This window comes from Lepus europaeus, chromosome 6 (genome assembly GCF_033115175.1).
Source record: "Lepus europaeus isolate LE1 chromosome 6, mLepTim1.pri, whole genome shotgun sequence".
Taxonomy (NCBI): domain Eukaryota; kingdom Metazoa; phylum Chordata; class Mammalia; order Lagomorpha; family Leporidae; genus Lepus; species Lepus europaeus.
In genome coordinates this window covers 102,376,688-102,382,902 of record NC_084832.1, presented here as the reverse complement: position 1 = coordinate 102,382,902, position 6,215 = coordinate 102,376,688, and the positions used below count along the sequence as shown (strand labels likewise).

General features: G+C 50.2%; 1 pseudogene; it reads right to left on the bottom strand.

Moving 5' to 3' along the window:
• Positions 1-396: 396 nt before the first annotated feature.
• On the bottom strand, positions 397-838 carry LOC133762475 (large ribosomal subunit protein uL24-like; annotated as a pseudogene).
• Between the last annotated feature and the right edge of the window lie 5,377 nt (positions 839-6,215).

Below are 6,215 nucleotides of genomic sequence, written 5' to 3'. Positions count from 1 at the left end.
GGGTTGAGCCCCAAATTTGTAGAATCAGCTTTGGTCAAGAAGTGACTCCAGGAGATCGCACTATGGCACAACAGGTTAAGCCACCCACTGGCATATTTGTTGGAGTGCTGGTTCAAGTCCTGGCTGATCCCCTTTCAATCCAGCTCCCTTCTAATGCACCTGGGAAAGCAGCAGAAGCTGGCCCAAGTGCTTGAGCCCCTTCCACCCATGTGGAAGACTCAGATGGAGTTCCTGGGTCCAGGTTTGGCCTGGCCCAGCCCCGGACATGGCAGCCATTTGGGAAGTGAGCCAGCAATGGGAGATATGTTTCTCCCTCTCTCTGTTGTGCTGCCTCACAAAGAAATCACTTCGTTTTCACTTTAGTAGTTTTTCATGACAGCTGTATATAAGATTACTTTAGTCCTGAATCTTCCCAATTGCTTCTTCCTCTTATTTGCCCCCCTCCTTTCCTACTTGATGAGATTTGGCTTTTCATGTAAGGATCTTTGTGCAGTCATTGTCCAGGCTTGGCCTGGTGATACGCAGCACCTTGCTGGGGGGAAGGCCCACACCGACAACTGTGCCGCTGGACTTTTCCCACTGCACCTGTTCCATGCGGATGACATATTTCTTCCTGTAAACCTGCACAGCCTTGCCAAACGGCTGCCCTTTACTGCAACCTCACACAACCTGCATGTCACCACCCCTCCGGGCAGGCGTAGGTCGCACGTTGTCCCATCTGCCTCAGCTCTTCAGAAAGAGGGGAAGACACAGTCTCCCTGACACTGTGGGACACTGCAGTGAAATGCATTTTTCAGTTCTTGCTTCAGTCAGAAGTCACGAAGGGACTGAACCTCATTTTGGCCACTGCCACTCTAGTGATGGCCACAGAAAGACAAGAAGCCATAAAGAAATCTTTTTTTGAAAAAGTAACTCCACTCTCTTCAATGGGGAGAGGCCAGGGATTCCGCCCCCCAACCTCTCACCCCTCTTCAGGCATCCACCTTCCCAGTGATGCAAGGCAAGGGCTTCCCAGAGGGAGCAAGTGGACAAGAAGACAAGGGAGTGGGACAAACTCTCAGGCTGCCGAGTCTCTGGCAGGAGTGTTGGGGGGGAGGTGGGCACTGGAGTTTCCAGAGCACACAGCTTCCCCCACAGCAGCAAGGGAAGCATCTGGAAAGAGGCAGAGGTTGCAGACGTCTCTTCCTTACCAGGAGCTCTGGAAAATTCCTGACAGGTCAGAAACAAGTGTGCCAAAGGGAGCCAGGTAAATCGGAAGACCCCTCACAGGTAGGTGGTTAACCAAGAAGGCACAACAGCAGAGTAACTCGGTGTCAGCAAAGTCCACACAAAAGCATGTGGGTGGGTAGATGTTCAGTCTCAAGGGAGGCTGGCAGACAGGTGGGTGGATTTTGTTAGCTTGGTAAATTAATTAAGATGACTCCCTGAGTGACACTAACAAAGGTGACCTCCGGAGGTATCCCAGAAGGTGGTTTAGAATGCAGTTTGGGCCGGCACCGCGGCTCAATAGGCTAATCCTCCACCTGCTGTGAATTCTACCCTCTGCCAGCCCACTGGGCATGTACCCAATCCACTGCCTTTGGGGAGGTGGTCCCACTGTGGCTACAGCCTTACCAACAACTTGCAGTTCCTTCATAAACTTCAAAATGTACCTTCCCGGGATGCCCTACTCCAGATCGAACTCAAGACATTGCAGCCACATACGTGTCTGTGGAAAAACAAAGGGGCCCGAGGCTTCTCGCTTGCTAGAACCAAGTATTCCCTTTGAGGCTTCTCATCATGATATAGTGAAACCATGCAAAAAGTACCATTTAAGAATCAGAAGAGGCCGGCGCCGTGGCTCAATAGGCTAATCCTCCGCCTGCAGCACCGGCACCCCAGGTTTTAGTCCCGGTCGGGGCATCAGTTCTGTCCCGGTTGCTCCTCTTCCAGTCCAGCTCTCTGCTGTGGCCCCGGGAATGCAGTGGAGGATGGCCGAAATCCTTGGGCCCTGCACCCGCATTGGAGATCAGGAAGAAGCACCTGGCTCCTGGCTTTGGATCAGCGCGGTGCACAGGCCACAGTGGCCATTGGGGGGTGAACCAACAGAAAAAGGAAGACCTTTCTCTCTGTCTCTCTCTCTCTCACTGTCCACTCTGCCTGTCAAAAAAAAAAAAAAAAAAAGAATCAGAAGAGGGAAAGAGGGAGGCAGCCGGTGCTGTGGTGTAGCAGGTAAAGCTGCCGCCTGCAGGGCTGGCATCCCATATGGATGCCCGTTTGAGTCCCAGCTGCTCCACTTCCAATCCAGCTCTTTGCCTGGGAAAGCAGCAGGAGATGGCTCAGGTGCTTGGGAACTTGCACCCACGTGGGAGACCTTGAAGAAGCTCCAGGCTCCTGGCTTCAGATCGACCCAGCTCTGGCCAATTGCGGCCTTTTGGGGGAGAGAACCAACAGATGGAAGAAATCTCTCTCTCTCTGTAACTCTGCCTTTCAAATAAATATTAAAAAAAGAGAGAGAGGAAGAGGAAGAGGAAGAAGAAGAAGAAGAAGAAGAAGAAGAAGAGGAAGAAGGGACAGTGTTATGATGTAGCAGGTTAGGCCCGCCACCTGCAACACAGGCATCCTGTGTCACAGTGCCCGTTTGGGTCCTGCTTGTCCACTTCTGCTAAAGCAGCAGATGGTGGCCCAACTACTTGCGCCCTTGCCACCCATGCAGGAGAGCTGGATGGAGTTCTAGGCTCCTAGCTTCAGCCTGGACCAGCCCTGGCTATTAGGGAGTGAACTATAGATGAAAGATCTCTCTCTCTCTCTCTCTGTATGTGTGTGTGTGCTTGTGTGTCCCACTCTCTTTCAAAGTAACTCTGCCTTTCAAATAAATTGAAAAATCTTAAAAAAAAAAAAAAAAAAAAAACAGAAGGATAGGCATTTGGCACAGTAGATAAGATGCTACTTGGGATCCTCCACCCCGTGACAGGACGCGGGATCTGGGTTCTGGCTCTCCTCCTGATTCCTGATCCCTGTAAATGCCCACCCTGGGTAGCAGATGGTGATGCTTAAATACATGGGTCCCTGCCCCTCAAATCAAAACCCAGATGGGCTCCTGGCTTCAGCCTGGCCCAGCTCTGGCCTTAGAGGGCATGCGGGGAGGGATCCAGCAAATGAGAGCTCTCTCTGATGGTCTTTTTCTTGGCCTCTTAAACAAGTTAAACAAACAATAAAATAAAAATAAAAATAAAGGCATAAAAGTGGAAAATTAAATTCAGCAACAACATTGAAAACTATCACACATTGCAGCTAGGTCTACACAAAAAAGGAAAGACAATTTAAGCCACACCAAGGTATCATACGTGGGGCCAGCTTTATGGCACAGCAGGTTAAGCCACTACTTGCAACGCCAGCATCTGTATCGGAGTGCCAGTTACAGTCCTGGCTGCTCCACTTCCAGTCTAGCTGCCAGGTACTGGGGCCCTTGCCAGCCATGTGGAAGAGCAGGATGGAATTCTAAGCCCCTAGCTTTGGCCTGGCCCAGCCCTGGCTGTTGTGGCCATTTAGAGAGTGAACTGAAAGGATCAAACCAAAGAGGTTTGTAAGTAAGGCAAGTAGGTAAGTAGGAGAGAGAGATAAACTAGAGACTAATAAAGACGCTTACTACTGAAATGTTTGATAGTGGGATTAAGACTTCCCTCAATTTACCTCTTTACTAAGTTTTAACTTTTTAACCACATAATTGCTTTATACATCCAGAAAAAAATGAAATAAAAATGGAACAAAATAGATAAATCCTAAATATGAATGTAATAGAAATAAATAAATCTTACCGCATAGAGGTTGACCATATAACTATGCCAGAAAAATAATGTGGACAATTTTTATTTGCTTATTTTTAATTTTTTAAATTTACTTGAAAGTCAGAGAGACAGAGACAGAGACAGAGAGAGAGATCTGGGCCAATCTGAAGTCAGAAGCCTGGAAATGAATCCCAGGCTACCATGTGCACAGCAGGAACTTGGGCCGTGACCTGTTGCTTTAGGAGGAAGCAGGGTTAACACTCAGACCCAAGCACTCAAAAATAGGATGTGGACATCCCAAGGAGCATCTTAAAACTGCACCCCCCAAAAACACTGAATTCTTAATATTGAACTTAGAACAAAAGTAAAAATTATCACAAATAATGATCAGGGGCTGGCACCGTGGCTCAACAGGCTAATCCTCCATCTTGCAGCGCCTGCACACCGGGTTCTAGTCCCAGTCGGGGCACCAGATTCTGTCCCGGTTGCCCCTCTTCCAGGCCAGCTCTCTGCTACGGCCTGGGAGTGCAGTGGAGGATGGCCCAAGTGCTTGGGCCCTGCACTCCATGGGAGACCAGGAGAAGCACCTGGCTCCTGCCTTGGGATCAGCGCAGTGCGCCGGCCATGGCGGCCACTGGTGGGTGAACCAACGGCAAAAGAAGACCTTTCTCTCTGTCTCTCTCTCTCTCACTGTCCACTCTGCCTGTCAAAAATTAAAAAATAAATAAATAAATAATGATCAGGAAAAAAAATGCAATACTGTGGGCATGTACAGAGCCCTGGAGAAATACATAGGAGGGTATAAATAACTCCGGCAAGGTTCGGGAAGGCTTCAGAGAGAAGGGTTTAGTGAGCTGATTTTTTTAGGATGAAAAGGATTACAGGGTATACCGTGGAAGGAGAAAGATCCTCTCAAGCAAAGACAACAGAACATACCAAAAGCCCGGGGGCAGGACACCGTGACATGGAAAGGAAGGTAAAAACAGAACTGGTAAAACAACTTATCTATCGTGTCTGCAGATGACGAAAGTTTGGTGCAGCTACTAAACTGGTATCTTAAAGGGCATCTCCTGAGTGCGGTGTTTGGTTGCTGTGTCCCAGCGCACAACATGCAAGTGAGGAAGAAAGGCCTTGTTTGCCACACTGTGGGAATAGGGAGCCTCGGAGAAGTTTGGGGATCAGAGCACCTGCATGGTGGAGAGCAGATGTGAGGGCGGCAAGACTGGGGGTAGCAGTGAGAAACAACGGTTGCCTCAAGAGAGAATGGACTGCAAAGAAACTGGTGGGGGGAGGGGTGCAGACAAGTGTCAAGGATCACTCCCAGGCTCTAGGCTTGAAAGGGAAAATGGAAGAAGCCTTCGATATTGAAAATACAGAAAGAGGAGCCCACCCTAGGGGAGGAGGATAATAAGACACTATAGGACACAAGCAGTGGCAGAGTTCAGTCTTGGAAGAAGGATCTACCAGCTGCAGACTGCGCTGTCAGGGGCTTGGAGCTGATGGTTGAAGGCGGTCTCCCACCTCCAGAGAGAGTAGGGAGAGCACGGGGCTGAGATTCCTGTGACGGAGAACGCCACCATGAGAGAGGTGGGTGGAAAGAAAGAAGACAGGCGGTGGCTGGGTGAAATCGGGACAGAAGGGTGTGCTGCGCAGGTTGCACAGTGATCACAGCGTGGTTGCTGCAGTCACAACACCTGTGGCAAAAGGCTACTCTCCTTATCTGCAGGTAGGAATAAACACAGCATCTGTCCATTCACCGAAACAATTCTCCAGACTAGGAATAGCAGGGAACTTAGTTAACATGATAAAGAGCTTCTGTGTAAACCCTACAAGGGGCCAGCGCGGCAGTGCAGTGAGTTAATCCTCTGCCTGCAGCACCAGCAACCCAGATGGGCGCCGGTTCTAGTCCTGGCTGCTCCTCTTTCAATCCAGCTCTCTGCTGTAGCCTGGGAAAGCAGTGGAAGACGGCCCAAGTGTTTGGGCACCAGCACCCATGAAGGAGACCTAGAGGAGGCTCCTGGCTTAGGATCTGTGCATTTGGGGAGTGAACAAGCGGATGAAAGATCTCTTTCTCTCTCTCTCTCTCTCTCTCTCTCTCTCCCTCTCCACCCTCCCCCCATAAGTCTACCTCTCAAATAAATAAATAAAGTCTTAAAAAAAAAAGTCTGTGTTGGCTGGCACCATGGCTCAACAGGCTAATCCACCACCTTGCGGCGCTGGCACACCGGGTTCTAGTCCTGGTCGAGGCACTGGATTCTGTCCCAGTTGCCCCTCTTCCAGGTGAGTTCTCTGCTATGGCCCAGGAGTGCAGTGGAGGATGGCCCAAATGCTTGGGCCCTGCACCCCATGGGAGACCAGGAAAAGCACCTGGCTCCTGGCTTCGGATCAGCGTGGTGTGCCGGCCGCAGCGCGCCGGTCGCGGCGGCCATTGGAGGTTGAACCAAAGGC